Genomic DNA, 20483 nt, shown 5'->3' with positions numbered 1-20483 from the left:
AAATGTTTTTATTTTATTTTAGGTGTCCAGCCAAATCACGGGTTCTACTTCAAAGGAAGAAAATGAAAGTGGATATTGGAGCAGGTGACTAGCAGACATCCCATAAAGGGGAAAGCATTGTGAAATATGTACTTCAATATTTTTAATAGTTCTCCAAAAATGAAGAACTTGAGTTACATATTTACTTATTTCTTTAATATTTGAGAGAGAGAGAGTACAAGTTGGGGAGAGGTACAGAGAGAGAGAGAGAGAGAGAGAGAGAGAGAGAGAGAGAATCTTAAGCAAGCTTCATGCTTAGCACAGAGTCTGACATTGAGCTCGATCCTATAGCTCTGGGATCATGACCTGAGTTGAAATGAAGAGTGAGACACTCAACTGACTGACCTATCCAAGCACCCCTCAGTTATTTTTAAATTATCTGTGGTTTAAGCCCTATATTTCATCACCGGTGACAGTGGCTTAGTGCTCAACTAGCCACTCTATCACCACTAAGTTCTCATTTCTTCTTATCACTCATGGGCTCTTCCCACTGAAACTTCTTCCTGTTCCTCTCCATGGAACCTTTCTATAGGAGAGGAAACAGCTTCCTTCCCACCATGATTCCAATTTACTGGATTCCCCAATGGAGGGCCTTGACGGATGACTGCATATGCTGTGGAGACATCCATATATATTTTATTATATTTCCTCTTTTACCTTTCTTATTCTCTTTTTTGGAAACTTAGGAAAGAGATCACATGGTATCACAAAAATACCATGGTCAAAAGCACTTCTCTCTTAAGAATCTCAGTGTTTGAGAAGAGAACCCAAGGACGTTGGACTCTTTCTTATATCAAGATGTGGTTTCTGCTCATAGAACATTTATGAAGTCGTCTGTTGCCTAACTCCTCTTATATAAAGTTGTTAATGTTGAAGTCCTGTGAACCTCACCTCAGTCACCCTGAAGTCTTCACTTCACTTTTACCAAGTATCATATTACGATTCAATGCTAATTTGCCATTTTATCATGTTATCTTGGGAAGCCCAAATTCCAGAAATAAGCATAAAGACTAATTGTTCATTTTCCTTCTTTCTCAGAGTATTAGTTTAAGTATACTGTACTATAATATAGCTTTTGTTTTAGAAGAAATAGATGTTCATTATGGAAATTAGAAAAGTACAGAGAAAGAAAAAACAAACACTGCTATCTTAACAATTTTAAATGTGTTCGTGGGATTTTTTCCTAGTCTTGTGTCTGTGAATTTGTATGTGTATGTATATGTATGTATGTATACATGTATTTTAATCAAAATTAGGAATAGTCTACAAATATATGCTGTTTAGTGTATATCTGTGTTCTGCTTTCCACAAATATTTTTGACAGCATGATTTGTTAATTTCTACATAGTACTTAGTTGTACGCAACATTAAAAATCCATTTCAGTAGGGATTTCAGACCAGTTTTTTGCTGTTTGGTTTTTAAAGATTAAATGAATTTGACAAGAGGATGGCAAAGCCAAAATTAGTAGTCAGGACTTAACACTTAGTTCAGTGTTTATTTAGCTAGTATTAGCTTCTTGAGGCTAGGGACCACCTAGGTTGTTTATCTCAAGGTTATTTATCTTGGCTAGTTACTAAAGATGGCCCCCCCAACCAACCAAACCTCCCTACGTTCATGCCTTGGATAATTTTTTCCCACAGCAAATCTAGGCTTATCCTGTGCAGCTAATAGAAGTCAGTGAAAGAGATGCTGGGGACTTCTGAGGGCATAAGAAGCCTGGCAGTGTCTGCCTTGGTCTCCTTGTGCTCTGGCAGCATTCATAAGTGTGACTGCTGGGAGCTGCTTGGCTCCAAGGAAGTCTAACTTGGCTTTGCCATAGACTACACGGTGAGGGAGACAGGGGGAGCCTGAGATATTGAGAGAGAAAGAGAGAGGGCGAGGGAGAGGATGAGGACAGGTGGCTAGCTTGCCTAGTTGTTCCAGCCATCCCAGTTGTGAAACAAGCCGACTTGGATGTCCTGACCAGTCAAGCCATCATTTGAAGGCTTAAACCACCATCTGATTGTAACTACGCAAGCTGCCTGCATGAGCGTGGCCTGGCTGAGCCCAGTCAATCCACTAATCTAGGTGAGAACGTAATGAATTACAGTGTTAAGGCATTAGGCTTTGGGGCGGTGTACTTAGTATGTTATAGACGATTGGAAAACATTTGTTAAATGAGTAAGTACATAAACTCACAAGATTACTCACAAACTCACATATGTGTATAATAGTGAACTTTCCTTATATTTAGAATGCTAAAAAAAGTCACTCTTAATTTTGTTTTTCTTATTTTGTTTTGTTTTGGTTTTTTCAGTCTCATTTCTCATCGGACTAAATCAGTGAAAACTGATTTGGTATTTGTAAAATTGAGTAAAATGAAATGTCATGTATGGCTGATTTGAAAATTTCCTTTCAAAAGGATTTATTATTTGGTTGGGGAAACTTGCTTTTTAGTAATTTGTACAATTTGGTTTTTCTCTGAAACTCCAGAATTAAGAAAAAAAAAAGAATTGAGCATACACAAGGTTGTGGAAATGATGTTGCATCTTGTTTTAGGTTTCCATCACAGTGTAAGTAGGACAGCTGAGAAGTGACAGTGGGGAAGGGGTGTCAGGGAGCCAGTGCAATTGTGGTAGATGGGTACCCTGCAGATGGAGGTAAGTAGGATTGTACATGGTTTCTGGGATTCCAAAGAAGAACTAGCATTGTTTTCAAGCATTCTTTGCCTCTACCCAATCACTAGCCTCTTTTAGCAAAAGATGGGTCTTAGAAGAGCCACAAAAATATGGGTGAAGGCGGCTAGATGTAGAAAGAGGAGGAACAGGGCACTTTCATGCAGTTTGTACTTCCTCCGAAAAAGAGAGAATTGCAGCTTTACACAAGAAGCCGAGCACTGTTTTCTCTGTTCTTCTTTTCTCCCACACCCTCCCTCCCTGCGAAACCGAAGTACAGAATATACTTCACATGAAGTTTGGCAGAATAAGAAAGGGCATGAGCTTTCCCACGAGTTGTGGAAAGAACCTTGGCTGAGGGGACAGACGTGGGTTCCTGCTGTGTCTTGAGCCAGGTGCTATGGGGACAACTTTATCAGGATGGCAATCAAGGTTCGGGTACTTCAGAATCAGCGAGTCCCAATTCCCTGCTAAGAAGGAAATAATTTAAGGCAAAGAGGCCAGCTCAGAGAAAACGCTCAACAAATTTCTGTTACCCCTAGCTGCAGCACGTGGGAGCTTTGGTGCTAACATCATCAAGCCGAAAGTGTCCAAGGGAGTTATTTGCAAGTGTGATGTATCAGCTAGGGTAAGGAGCATTCTGTGCTGCTGAAAATCAAAGCGCCTTTAGATATTAAAATAGTGAGCCCTGAGATGGGCCCTGTCATGTTCTAGAGGGCATCCCTTTCAGCCTGAGCTTGTGCTGTCTTGCTCCAACCACTTAAAACTGTGGCAAGCATACACCAACCTTAGAATGCCTACCAAGTATTTCCTGACTGCAAGTTGTAGCCTGAGGGAAAATTGTACTAGAAATGACCAGCACACATTTGAGACTTCCATGGAAATGACAAGAAACTCACTAAAAGAGGTGGGGCTACTTTGGTTTCGGCCAAGTTTCTAATTCACAAAAAGGTGCACTTTTCTTAAAGTTGTTACTGAGACCTGGCTACTTGCTGTGCACAATTGAAGATGTGTGGAGAAGCTCCTTCACACTTTGAATTTTTTCTAACTAATTCTGATTTCAGCTTTCAACATTCTGCTGCTCAGATTTTCCACTTTAAACAGTCAACCTACCGGCTCTCTCCTGTGTTCTCCCAGAAAACGCGGGTGCCGGTGACTTGCCGCGGTCGGTGCTACTTGGTCTCACCCTGGAGTAGAGACGTTTTGCTTCACACAACTTCAAAAAGCTCCTTTGATAACTCGATTTTGGTTTCCTGCTTAAATGTTGAACAACCCAGCTTATTATCACCTCTAGTTTGTTTTTTAAAATGAATTCACTTTTTATAACACCCACTAAATTCATCCAAAGAATGTCCAATTTCATCTCAAGCAATTAAGAAAAGCCACGCAGAGTATTAGCTACAAGAAGGCTGAGAATTGTGGTATGAAGCAACGTTTAGTAGTTGTCTTCTCTGTTCTGGGGTCTTGTGCCTCGATCTACCATGTCAGAACATTCAGCTGTGAGATCATTTCTGGGGTCTTGTTGCATGAATGAGCCAGATTATGTAAGACTAATTCTGAATGATCAAACTCAGCAGGCTTATTGCTGAAAACAGTGAGCCAGCTTAAATTATTAAGTGAATGAAGTGCTTGGTTTTCACCACAGACCAACTCTTGTTAATTGGGATATTGTGTTATCCACAGAATATCTATTGATAGTAAGCCAAATACTAGTGTTCCTTCAAGCATAGTTTGAAAAGTGCTGAGTTAGACAATATGCCTTAAAACAAGTTCATTCGATTATCTCTACTTTAGGATTCTACTGAGTATGACCTCTGGAGAGTACTGCGTGTCCAAAACAGTTTACCTCTGTCAGACCACTTACTCCATCATGGAATCTCTGAGTTTCTGATCTCTGTTCCCCATGAACTGGGTACACTTTGAATGTGTTAACCACATGTTTGGGTGGGAAGAGTAAAGGAATAAGCTAGTGAGAGAATGAATTAATGAATGAGCGCAGGGTCAGATGTGTGATATTGGAAGAGGTTTGCATGCAGCCACCAGCTGCATGATCCCAGGAGGTTCCCCCGTGCAACCAGTGATAGTGGTACCCACTTGCATGGTCATTGACAAGAGAAAAATGAGAGAAACCATATTATCTTATTTAACAAGCTTGTAACTGAGTATTTAGTTGAATTTAATACTATGAAAACATCCCAAAGTGCTTAACGATGTTTCCATGGACTTCATAGTAAAATTTGGCCACTTGCTCTAACTGTACATACACCACTAGGCAGGCCAGGCTTCTATTGTTCTCTAACATCCTGTTTTTGGATTTTTGACTAGGACTTCACACTTCCTCATAGTTTATTGCTATTATGACTTTTAGCACTATGGCGATATGAATGGTCCTGCAGGGAATCTGAACTGCATATTTTGATAACCTTTCTTTATGATCTTGCTTGGTTTCATTTGGATATAGTTCAGGAAAAAGAAAAGAAAACAGAAAAAAAAACTTTACAGATACATTTTTTAATAATTAACTCTAACCCCCTAAGGATACAATGGCATTTTATTTTGAATTTTTTATTAAATTTTTCTTCTGCGTGGTGAGTTCCAAATAAGTAGAATGCAGTTTGGGTATGGAAAACAAGTTTGAGAACAATCTGAATTAAAGTTTGTTTGGTAACTGGATACCAAAAAGGAATGTGAGAAATATTTTCAAGATTTGAGAATATTTAGATTTTTTTTAAAGTGTGTATTGGGTAAGTTAATTGTTTACATGGTTTTGAAATGGTACATGCATTGATATGTGACTGAAAGGAAGAGTCAGAAAAAAAGGCATCTTTGCTTAGGAACGGCTAAATTTGGGAACTAACAAGAGTGGAGCAGATAGATAATTTAGTAAGTTGTTGCATGGAATAAATTTGCTATAGTAAAATCCCCATTTACTTTGAGAACATTCCTATATTTTTCAAAATAACTCATAACATCATTTTGTATAATGGATGAGTTTCTTTCAGTGGTCATGGTTTCATAATTTGTAAAACCTAAAAAATGTCTAACCTTCTAGTTAGAGTTTTTGTTTTTGTATTTCTTTTCTAGACTTCTATGTCATATTAAATTGCTTTGGGTTGAGTGTTTTAAATTCCAAGAGATATGACTCCCAAAGGCACTCAAATAAGCAGGCGGAAAGACAGAGCCATTGGCCTCCAGGAGCTATTTAAGTCAAATGGATTGTGCATGATTATGGACTGGATTGTGGTTCCTAACTAGTGAAAAGGTTGAGTTTCAAAACTTTGAGGTTTGGGTCTCAGACCCTCATATTCATAGAAATCCTGATATAAATGATGCATGAGTTCTGAAGCCACTCCATCAGGTCAATTTAACATACAAGGAGGTTAGAACAATAACCCTGAATCTGAACTCAGGATGAAGGGTTCTGTCTCATTGCTGAGTGTATCTAGAGGGTTGCCCATGATATCAGAGCTGCGTGGTCTCAAAGGTTTTAAGGCTAAAAAGCCCTCAAGGGAGCTGCAGAACCTTATGTGGAGGATGGTTAAGGTTTGATCCTGGCCAAGATGCCAAGAGCAGGGGCTACTTCAGGCAGCAGTAGGATGCAAATGGGAAGTCTGGGGGTCCTGTCACTGTGGTGTTGTACTGGTTGCAGTCCAGAACGTGGGAACTTTTTCAGCAACACTAGGGAGAGTTCTGGTGTCTGAAGGTATAGTGGTGGGCAGGTGTGACTGGGCTGAAATCTTTAATAAGTTGTATCTATAAATCATACTGTTGTTAAGATGGCTTTGTAACAACTCTAAAACATAATGTCATAAAGGAACCTTTCATTATTTACATGGACTGTTTGGAGAGGGCACAATGACAGCAGCTTGTTTCTACAATATCTGGGATCTCATCCAGGAGACTGGAAAGCTGAGTCCTGGAATCATCTGAATGCATGTTCACTCACATGTCTGGTGGTTGATGTAGCTGTTGGCTGAGGGTCTTCCTAGGGCTGTCAATTGGAAGAGCTACATGTAACTTCTCCATGTAGCATGGGCTTCCTCTCAACATGGTGGCTAGCTTTCAAGGGTAAGCATCTCCAGCACGGCTGGTTTCCTGGGCTTGTGATCTATGCAGTCACATAGAGCCCCACATTCAAAAGGACCCCTTGTTTGGTTTATTGCACTGTAACTATTGTCTTGCAATTTTAAATGTTTGAACAAGAGGCAGATCATTTTCATTTTGCATTGGGCCCTGCAAATTATGTAGCTAGTGCTGCTTGAGAGAAAGAATGGAGCAAGGAGGGCGAGGAGGAGGAAGAAGGAAAGAGAAAATTAGTTAGAAGCTATATTACCTATTTGGATCTAATCTAGGAAGTCAGACATCCACTACTGTGTATTTGTTAGAAGCAAGTCACTGAAGTGTTCCATATTCAGACAGATGAGAATCGGTTCCATTGCTTGATGGAAGGATGTCAAGGTTCTGGGAGAGTATGTGGGAACATAAACATTGCTCTGGCAATTTTTGGAAAATACAATCTGCTACAAATGCTCTACATGTATTTCTGCAGGTGCCACCTACTGGGTAGAATTTTTTGGTGTATTTTTTTCTATAATCTTGTGTAATAGAGTGTTAAAACTAAAGTTAGAGACTGAGACACCAAGATAGACTTGATCTAATATTTTGTAGCCAGATCACAGTATGCAACATTTACATTCCATGACTTGAATCCCCTCAGCCATTTTCAAATGCCAGGAGTTGATATGGAGAATGTTGAAGTGACATCTTTGTAAAGAGAAGTTTCTCCAGCCTAGGGAATGGTGTGGGTATTATCTCCTTTGCTCCAACTTTAGTAAGAGGAGACTTCGGTAGGTTCATTTGGAGTGTTTGAACTATGTTTCTTGTAGTTGAGATTCTCAGAAGATTAGTGTCCAGGCGACACCTTAGACAGCCAAATATGGGAACAGGCTTATGAAATGAATAAGTCATAAGAATAAAAGCCTGGGGGATGTAGTCAATGGTATTGTAATAGCATTGTATGGAAACAAATGGTAGCTGTATTTGTGGTGAACATCGCATAATGTATAGATTTGTTGAATCACTGTTATATGCCTGAAACTAATGTTAACACTGTGTCAACTATACTTCATTAAGAAAGAAAGAAAGCCCACCAAATAGGGCAATGGCAATTTTGTTAAATTCATTTTATTAATTTTATTAAAATTCATTATTTATTACTGTTATTTTCTTTCAAATAACAGTTTTAGCTTATCATTTTATTAAAATTATTCTTATTTTTTAAACTGTGATTTAATTAATACTGTCTATTATCCTACCTCATAGAATAGACAAGGTAGGCGGCTCCAGGTCAGGGTTATTTATAGGTTCCCTCTCCACCTCTTAGGGGTTACAAGTAGACTTGACCACACTCATGAGGAACATATATCTTCCCAAGGAGAAGCTCAAACTAGACACCCCTTGAGGCCCACCAAGTGTCACCAGACCCTCTCAGAGGTAAATGGAAAGGGGTCTAGTCTAATGGGTCTGCTGTAGATATGATTCTCTCCATGAAAGGGGAAGGGGGGGTGCAGAAGGCTGCTTCCCCTGTACATTTGGAGATAATTGCTACAAATACTTGGATTTAGTAAAGATGAAGGGCTTATACCTCCAGATTTTAAAGGAATAGTCTATGTGGAGTAGTCATGAAGGTCACTTGAGTGAGGCAGTGTAAATTTATCATCGACTTTGTCTAATGGGAACTTAGGTGGGTGAAGGACTAGACGCCAGAAGTTGGAGTTGATAACCAGATTAATTAAAGGCTTTAGAAGCATGACTAGGGTGATCCACTCTTCTGGTTTACCCAGACTGATGAGTTTCCTGGGTCATGGGACTTTCAATGCTAAAACAGGGATACACCTTGACAAAACTGGGATGGTTGGTCATCCAACCCCTGACAATCCATAATAGGATGCATCTGTTTGGGACAGGGGACCTGCAGGGAGGTCCAGGAGAGACCTGACAGGATGTTTAAGACAGTGTTCATAATAGAACAACTCATTTGTAAACATTTAAAACATTTAGATAAAACTAGTTTATGAAAGACATTGCCTATCCCCTTACTATTTCTTGTTCTTCTCCTGACTCTAGCTCCACCCAGAAACCAGCAAGTAAGCTGCAGGACAAACATCAGAAGGGAAGAGGAAAAGCACAGAGTGAAGAAATCATGGATAACCATCCACAGGGAAGCATCCCAAGCAAGGAGCCAAGAGGTTTAGGAAAAATAAGATGTTCCAATTAGAGAATTTAACTCTTTGTTACTAAAGTAACTATAGAATACATTTTTCCTGACATAGACCTCTGAGAATGTCTAAAAAAGTCATTAGGATATGCCTGAGTGTTCATCCAAGGTCAAGGGAAGGTTCAGTTCATTGAACCCATGTTTAGGGGGAATGGATCAGAGAAGCAAGTGCTGTGATTTCATTATGGGTCATATCATTTAATATACGTTACACTGAAAGTTTCAAAACTCCTGCTCTAAGAATTAACAAATTACATGTCAAAAATATTTTGTCAATTTTTTACTCCATTTTTAAAGGATTATGCAGTTCCATGAGCTGTTTAAAATCCTTTGGATGACAACCTAGTTAAATATAGGGAAAAATCCACCCTCTCACCCCTTGCTCAGCCCTTCTAGCACCCAGTGGCTATCCCACTAAATGACACACATTTGCTTCTTCTTGGGACAGATGCCAAGGGATTCCTGGAAGTAAACATCAGATATTTCACAGAGAACTGTGGGTTTATTTATTCTATGAGATGATTGTCAGAAATGACTCAGCTTTCTACACCTCCACTCCACTCCTTCCGTCAGGTGATCCCACCTGCTGCTTCTACCTGTTCTCAGCTCAATTCATCTGCAGGTACTGGCACACAGGAAGCACCCCTTCCTGTTGACCTGTCAGGATTGCCACTTATTCCTGTCCCATCCTTACACCCACACATATCTGGCACCCAGTCTGAAGATCTGATGTTGATTTCCTGGTCTTTCTGGACCATGCTGTCTGGAGCTTCTGACTCCCTCACCCAGAATTCTGTGTATAAAGCATTGGTTGCTGATGCCTTGGCACAATTTATTGGCTTTCTTGGATCTGAGTTCTAGTCTCAACTCTTAACAACTCAGTACAATTTTACTCAATTGCTTTAACCTGTACGACACCTCCATTTAACCTCAGTTTCTACATTCATACAATTGGGTAAAAATATGTGCATTGCTCAGAGATATTGTGAAGAAACAATAGCCATGAACAATAGCCACTTTGTATAAGTTAGATAGTAAGTGTATGAATAGTATTAATATCAATACAATCTGGTTACCTGACTGGAGTTGGGATTTCCAGTATTGTTACCTTATCTCTCCCCTTACCTGTCATTACTGCATCCTTGGCCATTTGCCTGGATCTCTGATCCCTGAGACCTGATATCATGGATGACAATATCTACCTTCCCACCTGGACCATCTTTCTAGGCTAAGTGACCTCCTATTTACATCATGCAAAGGTCAATTACTCTCTTTCCTTCAATCCCAGATAAGGCTTCTGAGCCTTCTCCATTTGGCTATTCTGTCTAACTCAATCTCCTAATGACTACAGAGACTTCTACAATTCAGGTTCAAATAGCAATCTTCTCTCTTCTGCCTTCATAGAGGTCCTATAGAGGAAAACTAGGAGAGCAAGATGTTCTGGAAGCCAGGTGAAAAAGTTTGCAAAAAGGAAGGCTTGTACAAGTCTGTCAAGTGCTAATAATCAAGGAAGGTGAGGCCTGAGAGTTGATCATTGCAATGTGTAAGTTACTGATGAGCTGGATAAGAACAAATTTGGAAAAGTAATCATAGTAAAAGTTTGATTAGAGTAGGTTCAACAAAGAAGAGAAGGAGTGAAATTGAAACAGCAAGTATAGGAAGCTCTTCAAGGAGTTTGTTGTTGTTAAGGGAAGGAGAAGAATGGGCAATAGCTGGAGAGAGATACAGGATGAAGAGTTTTTATCAATGAATACACAATCCAAGTATTTTCATAGGCTCCTGGGCTAGACCCAGGAGAGAGGAATAACTTGGACAGGAGAGAGGGGGAAAATTGCTAGAGCAATGGCTTAAGTAGATTTGAGGTGACGGATCTAGCATACCATTGGAGGGGTTGGTCTTTAGGAATATGCATGACTCAACTGTAGTGCAAGAAGGGAAGTGCAGTATGAGCACACACGCAGATGGCAAGATGTGGAGGGGCTTTCCTGATTGCATTAGTTTTCTTAGTTACATGGGAGATAAAGTTATCTGAGAATGATGATGGAGGAGGCCTTGGAGTTTGAGGAGAAAGAAAGTTAGACATAGTTATTTGGAAGAGTAAATGATCTAGGGAACTACAATGGAATTGCTGGACAGGGTTAATCACCCACATAATGTTGGCGATCGTGAATCTCGATTGATGTCATCAGTGGATTTTTCTCTAGACATGTTCATCAGTGTGGGTGTAGGCACAGAGTAGGCAGAATGTCGAATTTAACCAGGATTGGGTTTTATCCAAGGGAGTTTGATGAAGTGAGAGCAAAGCAAAGAAGTCGGGGACAAATTTAAGGGAGTGATTATAATAAGTGACCATGGAATTTAAGCTGGGTTATGGGGGGAAGTGTTTGAGGTTATAAGGAGAACCAGTGGAAATGTAGGATCAGTAGATTGGAGGTATTTGTGGAGTTGGGGAGTTGTTGGAATTGGGGTTTAGGAAGTGAGATGGAAAGAAAAGTAGTTAGTTATTGGCCAGAAAGTAGGCTGTATGATGAGTAAACAAGTAGTGGTGGGGTGAGATGACTTCAACAAACCCAGTAATTTCTAGAATGGCACACTGGTGTGGCTTAAAGTATTCTCCATGTAGGCAAGTGGATAGTGAGTAACCACCGTTTTATGCTAGCGTTCTTTTCTCATTATCATTATTTTTGTTCAGTTGAGTACATAAGTATTAAAAAAGAAACAGGGAAAAAATGTGGAGTTTGGTTTCAGTTGGTTCAGCTATGTAATTAATCTCAGAGTACAGTTTGAGCACCCCTGGAATTCCCCAAGATCTCAAGTACTTGCATAATGATAATAAAAAGATGTCAATTTCCACTTTTGATTTTTGTCTTGTGAATGTACAGTAGCTTTTTCCAGAGGGTATGTGACAGAGGGTATGATAGCACAACAGATTGGGTGCAGAAGTCGACATGAGAATCCAGCTGTCTTCTATTAAGCTAGAAATTAAGGAGATTTTTTTTTAAAGTAAAACAATGCCAAAGTTTTGCTTTCTTTTTTCTGTTTTGGAAAATACAATTTTTTCCATAAAAATTGTTATTGTTAAAATGGGTTTGTTTGTTTGTTTGTTTTTAAATCCACCCATTTATTAAATTTATTGAGTGCCTATACTATGTAAAAGATGTTGAAGATTCTGAGATAATTTATACAGCTCTCTGGATGATGGCAAACACAGACACAGAAATAAATAAAACACAATGTTATAATGGTATGATAGGATTTTCTGTCTATGGGTATAGCTACATTTCCTACTTTATGTTCCTTTTCCTCAGAATGATCCTCACCTCCAACCCCCATCTTCTCACAACTGGTTCCTTCTCATTTGAGGTCTCAGCTAAAATATCTCCTCCTTATGAAGGCTTTTTCTCATTCTGTCAGAAAAACTATTTGGTTTTCTATAGCCAGTCCTCTCCATAAACCCTTCTGAAAACACTAACCAATAAAATATGCCAAATATAATAGGATATTTGTGATTAGTATTTCTCTTACCCAAAAAAATGTAGTGCTCATTTTGCTGGAGTTATTTGCTGGCTCTGAGGAAGTAAATAGCCATGTTGGGGAACCCTATGCGGCAAGGAAATACAGGTGGCCTCAAGGAACTAAGGATGGCTTCTAACTCACAGCCAGCTTCTTACTCACAAATCCCGCAGTCCTACCACTGCAAGAAATTGAGTTCTGTCAACAAGCTGAGTGAGAATGGAAGTGTATCCTTCCCCAGTAGAAGTTTAAATCCAGCTGAAGTCTCAGACAAAATCTTTTTTTTTTTTCAGCTTCATTGAGGTATAATTGACAAAACATGTCTACAACATGATGATTTGACATGCATATATATTGCAAAAGGATTATCCCATACAGTTATTTAACATGTACATAACTGCATATATTACTTTTGTGTATATGTGTGTGAGAGAGAATATTAAGTTCACTTCCACTAGCAAATTTCAGTTATACAATCCAGTGTTACCAGCTATAGTCACAATCAAATATATACATTAGGTCCTCAGACCTTATTCATTTTATAACTGAAACTCTGTACCTGTTTACCAACTTCTGTGTATTTTGCCTACTCCCCAGTCCCTGGCAACCACTTCTCTACTCTCTGTTTCTAAGAATTTGAACTTCTTTTTCTTATTAAATTACACATAAAAGTGATAGTATGCAATATTTGTCTTACTGTGTCTGGCTTGTTTCACTTCGCGTAATGTCTGCAAGGTACATACATGCCACAAATGTTAGCAATCCCATTTTTTAAAGGCTGAATAATACCCTATAGTCTATAGATACCATATTTGCTTGATCCATTCATCCTTTGATGGGACACTTAGATTGTGTCCATGGCTTGGTTATTGTGACTAAAGCTTGAATGACCATGGGAATATAGACATCTCTTTGAGATAGGGTTTCGTTTACTTTGAATGCACAACCAGAAGTGGGATTTGTGGATTCCATGGTAGTTCTACTTTTAAACCTCCATAGTGTTTTCTATGGCAATTTATATTCCCATCAACAATGTAAAGGGGTTCCCTTTACTCCACATCCTTGCCAACACTTTTTTATCTCTTGTCTATTTAATAATAGCCACCCTAAGAGATATGAGGTAGTATCTCATTGTGATTTTGATTTGCATTTCCCTGATGATTAGTGATATTGAGCATCTCTTCATGTACCTGTTGGCCATTTGTATGTCTTCTTGGAAAAATGTCTATTTAGGTCCTTTAACTAATTGTTACCTGGGCTATTTGTGTTTTTGTTTTGTTTTATTTTGCTATTGAGTTGTATGAGTTTCTAGTATATTTCAGACATTAACCCCTTATTGGATATGTGGCTTGCAAATACTTTTTCCCACTCCATAGACTGTTTTTTTTCCTTCATTTTGTTGATAGTCTCCCCTACTGAGCAGAAACTTTTCAGTTTGCTGTAGTCTCACTTCACTTTTGCTTTTGTTGCCTTTATTGGTGGTATCAAACCCACAAACTCATCAGCAAGACCAATGTCAAGGAGCATTTTGAGTTTTCTTCTAGAAGTTTTACTGTTTCGGGTCTTAAAGTTTTTAGTGCGTTTTGAGTTGACTTTTGTGATTAGTACAAAGTAAGCACCCAGTTTCACCCCAGGTGTGTGACGATTGTTTTCCCAACACTCTTCATTGAGGAGACTATCCTTTCCCCACGGTATATTCTTGACTCCTTTTTCAAAAATTGATTGTCCCCATATGCATGAGCTTATTTCTGGGCTCTTTGTTCCGTTAACTTGATCTATGTACCCTTTGTTATGTCAATATTATACAGTTTTGATTACTATAACTTTGTAGTATCGCATGAGATCAGGAAGTGTGATGCCTCCAGCTTTGTTCTTCTTAAAAATTGCTTTAGTTATTCAAGGAGTTTTATGGTTCCATACAAATTGTAGGATTGCTTTTTTTTTTTAAATTTCTGTGAAAAATACCATTGTCACTTTATAGGTATTGCATTGAATCTGTAGATTGCTTTGGATAGTACAGACATTTAAACAATATCGATTCTTCCATCTGTAAGCACAAAATATCCGTCCACTTATTTTTGTTCTTCATTTCCTTTCATCAGTATCTTACAGTTTCAGTGTATAGATCTTTCACCTCCTTGTTTAGATTTATTCCTAAGTATCCCATTCTTTTTGATGCTGTTATAAATGAGACTGTTATCTTAATTTCTCTTTCTGATAGTTTGTTGTTAGTGTATAGAAATGTGACCACTTCTTGTATATTGATTTCTGTATCTTGCAATTTTACTGAATTTCTTTACTAGTTCCAACAGTTTTTTGGTGGAATCTTTAGGATTTTCTATATATAATACCATGTCATCTGCAAATAGAGACAATTTTACTTCTTCCTATCCAATTTGGATGACTTTTATTTCTTTTTCTTGCATAATTGCTCTGGCTAGGACTTCCAGTACTATGTTGAATAAAAGTGGTGAGAGTGGGCATTCTCTGGAGAAGAACACAGTCAGCCCTTAGATGTATGTTAAATTAGAAGACTGATCTGCAGCTTTCAAAGTTTACAGATGGACCTGTTTGGGAAAGACTGGGAGTTGGGCAGTTTTCCTTGCTGCCTCTGTGCTGAGCGCGGTGGAGACAGCTGCAGCGAATGCTGCAGCTCCTGTAGAGAGCTGTTCCTTTGTTTGCTGTAGTGTTAGCTGAGTGTCACGGAGCTGTTTAGGGGCTAATCCCCAAAGTGGGAGTCCTGGAAGTCGTAGCACTAAACGTGGGGTCCAAACCCTTCCCTTCTCAGGGAGAAGCTAGGAGTTGAACGTACCCTGGAGGTTGCATGCACTGGGCCAGGCACAGGGCCTGTGCTGAGAGCCTATCTCGGCCATTTCTACCCTTTTCCGGGCAGGTCTTTTCTTGTTCACCTGATGTGTGAGAGCTGCTCAGCTAGTTCCTGGATTTCCTTCGGAGGTAATTTCTCCGAGCTGTGCATTCTCTGTGTCCATGGGAGGAGGGGAGTTGAGAAATCTGTTTTGGCCAGCCCCTCCTTATTGTTATTTTAAATGAATTAAGTAAAGATTTAGAAATCTCTGCTTTCATTTTAAATATGTTAAATGTTAATAACCATAACCTAAATAAACAAAGGTCCTTGGGGTAGTCAACAATTTTTAGGAAGATAGAAAGCCTCTAAGACCAGAGAGTTTGAGACCCACTGATTTTTATTACTTACTGGAAGATGAAGACTTGTTCTCAGGAAAAAAGTTGAGAGGTTAGACATCGTACATAAGAAGTTATGGTGGAGAATCTTACAACAACACACTTTCTGGCGACTGTGACTCACACCTGAGAGAAGTCACAGGGAATAAATAGTAGGGAACATATGTGCAAAAAGTATCAGAATGGTACCTTTTGAGCTATGGGAGATTTTCTGATTTGAATAATACAAAAGTAGGTATTTAACAAGTAATTTTATAAAAAGATTGAGCAACAAATCAATCTAGTGCATAGGTGTATGTCTACCTGCATATACAGAAGATGGCTTATTTTTGCAATCTCCATGAAGCTTACTTGTTTTAAAGGTTTAGAAGTTTGTTTTGCTTTTCTGATTATGAAAGCAATACATGTTTACTGTAGTAAATTCTAACCTTGTTAAGAATATACAAATTAGGGGCACCTGGGTGGCTCAGTTGGTTAAGCATCCTTCGTAAGCTCAGGTCATGATCTCACGGTTCATAGGTTGGAGCCCCATGTTGGAGCTGTCAGCACAGAGCCTGCTTCAGATTCTGTGTCTCCCTCTCCTTCTGCCCCTTCCTCACTCAGGCACTCTCTCTGTCTCAAAAGTAAATAAACATTAAAATTTTTTTTAATAAAAAAAGAGGAAGTACAAATTTGTTGTAATGCTACTCCCAGTGAGAAAGGGTTAGCATATTACCTATTTCTTTCTGTATCTATTTTTTAAACAAAATTGTTATCAAGTTGTGTATATGTTTACTTATATTTAGTTGGCCTTTTATTATGAGTATTTTATCATTTGACAATCATTTGAAATCACCATATGTAGTGGAGCAATATTATGTTGAAAATATGTATTTTATTTAGCGAGTCTGCTACAAAAGAGCCTGAGAAGTTCTCCCCGGTTTTTCTCTTTTATAAGGAATATTTCACTGTGTCCCTCTGTATATACTCATTTATTCTTACACCTGCACACAGACACTCATGTACATGCCAAAAATTTTACATATATTCTTGTCCACATCACTAATTCAAAAGCATTCATTCCGCTGAAGGAAATGAGCATTCCAAAGGTATAACTTTCCCCCAAAATAACTGATAAATTTATTGCTAAATATATTGATAATTTGAATTACAGTGCCAGTGGATTTTTTTAAGGTTATAAAACGAGGCTAAATCTCATGTGGATAAATTAACGGATGAAAAGACTTTTGAAATTGAAGACACAAGTGAGGAGAAATGATGGTGATAGAAGATATTAAAATGTATTGTAAAACTAAAATAATTAAAACAGCATGGTTTTGTCATAAGGGTTGACAGATTATAAAATTGCCTAGAAACACAGGTGTAGCATATATGGAAACTTAGTATATAGTTAAAGGAAGTATCACAAAAGAGTAGTGACCCTGATGAGTATTCAGTAAATAATGCAAAAATATGATTAACTGCTTGGAAAACAATAAAAACAAAAAAGCAAATCTCATTTCTGAGAAGCTAGTTTGAGAGAAAATTAGAAGGAAAGATGTATGGTGCCATCTCGTGGTTAAACAGGTAACTGCATACACATTGCTTAATGTAGCATCTGCTGGCCAAAATCTAAAACGGATGGAGTTCTATAGAGGTAAAATTATTCATTAATGAAAATGTTTATACCTCACACTTCACAAATTTAAAGAATGTTTTATTAATGCTGATAATCTGATTTTATTGTTTCAGAGAATATTATAAATGGTAGCCTGTAGAATGATTCCAAATTACCATATAAGAAATTACGGTTGCAGACATTCACATAAACAAGCATTCCAACCTGTCATACTTTTTTTAGTAACACAATGAAACGAAAGAACAATTTCAGTAAGAGCATGCTGATTGGAAATTCATATACGAGAGTAGAACTTGCCAGTAGTTACAGTTTTGAAGAGGAACACATTCCCAGAAAACTGTTCTCTGGATTGCAGAGCCTAACGGGAAGTCCAAAGCTGCTCTGGGCTTGTGGCTAGTGGGCTGTGTGGTTCCTGGGCGTAATGGGGGCTTCACCTCTCCTCACTGAGCCCAGGTATAAGCTGGGCTCACACACACACACGTACAACCATCTCCCCAGGGGCTCTGCCTCCAGGTTTCCATGAATTCAAGTTGCAGAAGGCCACACAGGCAAATCTGCAAAGCAGCCCCTTCCATTTCTGGAAAGAAGCCCTCCTTCCCCATCCAGCTTGCTGCTGCACGGCTGCCCTGTTGTCCTGTGTTTCTGCGCAGTGGCCCGGCTCTGTAGTCAAGAGATGAGTTCCTAGACTGAAGTGAGGCCTGGAAGTCCCTTCCATCGGCATTTTGGATCTAGGAATGAGAGAGCTGGACCAGTCTGTTCTGGCTTGTCAAGACTGTGAGCTTAAAGGTCAGAAGTTTTTGGTGACCACTAATAGAACCGGAGAAACTGGAAGAGCACGTGGAAGGGAGGAGGCAGGAAGGAGCAGCCGGAAAGACGAATGTGGCACTGTGATGGTCCCGTGCCTGGCTCTGTAGCCCCCAGCAAGTGTGTTGCCCTTTCACTCAGTGTGGACATTCAGATCTTACCTTGATTCCTTATATTTTCAATACATTCTTCCTTTTTCTGAGACCGATGTAAATGTTCCTCTTTCCCTTGAATTCAAAATTGCACTAATATACCTCTTAAAGGGACAGACCTGATCTAGATCTTTCAATGGCTGCTCACTATCTTCACACCAAGTCCCAAGTTTTGAGCAAGCCTCTGAGGCCTCTCGTGGATCTCTCAGGCCTCACTGCTGACACTCCCTCGGGCCCTCCCTCCCAGCCACCTTTCACCCTGCTCTGCCTGACATGCTCTGTCCACAGGCACAGGTTCTCACTTCCCACACCGTGCGTCCCGCCAGCCTCTCAACCAGTCCGCTCTCTTTCCATGAAATGCTCCTCCCATCGCCCTCTTTCCCCTGCAATGTCCATTCAGCCTTGACACCCTAGCTTAGGTGTCACCTCCTCCAGAAATCCTCTTGGGTCCCTCCAGCTGGGTTGGTTGCTCCTCCACATTAGCACCGCACCCCTACCTCCATGGCAGCTTGTATCCCTTTGCATTGAAATGCTCTGTTTGTTTGTTTGTCTCTCCCAGTTGACTCCAAGCTGCAGGAGAGATGGGCAGAATCTGACTCACTGTCGCATCCCAATGCTTTGTACATATTCTAGAATGCAGTCAGCACGCAAATATTTGTTCAGTGAACAAACGAATGTACACGGGGAACCGTATCTGTCATCTAAGTGAGAAGCACTCAGGCCCAAGTGAGCTGTGAATCTTTTCAAAGCGAAGTGTCCAATTGGCCTCATTTCTGCTTAGACTAAGGTCTGCAAATTTCTAATAACATTTTCGAGAGGTACTGCATCGGATTTCAAAAACAGGCAAATATTTCTAATGTGTGCAACTTTCTTTTATGCTAAATCAAAGCTAAATGCACATGAATCGGTAAACGATTATCTGTATTTTGTGGACATGGGTGGTCCAGACACCCACGAGGAGATAAATAAATGTTTGAGGTGGGTCCTTCAATGATTTTTACAACCGGTGCCAATTTGGCAAGCTTGGCCAGGCCCTACCAGTGTGAGGAACCATGATTTTGGTATGATGTTGGGGGATTTGTGGCTCCCATCTGCTGGTTATCTCACAAAATGTGGAGCTGAGAAAAATCACATACTGATTAAATCATAGAATCCCACACTTGGAAGGGACTTCATGAGATGATCTGGGCCCGCCTCCTGAAGGTCAATGCATAAATCATCTTGTGCAGATGGCTGTTTATACTATTTTTAAAGCTCTTTAAGGATGGAGATTACACAGCTTCCCTTGGTAGTCTGATCTTCATGGTCAAGAACTTCCTTTTTTAAAAACCCAGCTTCTCACTGCAGCTTGGCCCATTTCCTCTTTTTACAGCTCTCTGTGACTATGGAAAAGACAAGAGAAAACCTTCCTGCTAATTATCTCTGGCCCACACTCTCTCCCTTCCAATTAATTATTAAGACTTACGCTGTTCCCCTCCCCCGCCCAAGCTACACAGTTGCAATTCCTTTATTTTTCAGAAGACTTTTTTCCCCTACAATATATATATATTTTTGTAATTTAAAATTTTCCTCCTTTGCCATCTATTCCACAGTTCACTACACAAAACTGGTAATGGTATTTCTGCTCAAGTTCTAATCAGTTGTCAACAAATAGCAACATTTTCTTCTTATCTTACTCAGTAGGGAAGTTACTGTTTACATGATAGCATTTCCTTTTTGTTTCTGGCATTGATTAGGTCCCCAATAAATCTCAGGCCTTTTACCATAAAACCCATACTTTCTACATGTCATATCTGTGTGATAAGTCTTGGGTCTCGCTAGCTGAGTAATGACCCCTGAGAAATGCCCACATCTGGACACCCAGAACCTGTGAAGATATTACCCTACGTGGAAAAGGAAACTTTGCAGGTGTGATTAAGTTAAAGATCTTGAGATGGGGGATTCTCCTGGGTTAGCCAGGCAGACCCAATGTCATTGCCAGTGTCCACAGAGAGAAAGGGAGGAGTAGGGTTGGAGAGAAACGAGATACAAGGTTGGGAGCTGAGACTGGAGACACACTGGGGAGGTAGGGAAGAGGCCAGCAGCCCGGGATGGAGGCAGCCTCTAAGAAGTTGGAAAATACAAGAGGACAGATTCCTTCCTGCAGCCCTGGAGCGAGGCTGGCCCTGCCAACACATTGATTTCGGCCCACTAAAACTCATTTTGGTTTTTTTGGGGTTTTTTT

General features: G+C 39.6%; 1 long non-coding RNA gene across 2 annotated transcripts in view; it reads left to right on the top strand.

Moving 5' to 3' along the window:
* LOC115287772 overlaps positions 1-11971 on the top strand; it is a 39590-nt gene extending 27619 nt beyond the window's left edge. For both annotated transcript variants that reach the window (XR_003906644.1, XR_003906645.1), the window contains one exon: positions 8821-11971. This is a non-coding gene — a long non-coding RNA (uncharacterized LOC115287772). The remainder of the gene's footprint in view (positions 1-8820) is intronic.
* The last annotated feature ends 8512 nt before the right edge of the window (positions 11972-20483 follow it).

This window comes from Suricata suricatta, chromosome 3 (genome assembly GCF_006229205.1).
Source record: "Suricata suricatta isolate VVHF042 chromosome 3, meerkat_22Aug2017_6uvM2_HiC, whole genome shotgun sequence".
Lineage (NCBI taxonomy): Eukaryota > Metazoa > Chordata > Mammalia > Carnivora > Herpestidae > Suricata > Suricata suricatta.
This window is presented reverse-complemented; position numbering and strand designations above follow the sequence as displayed.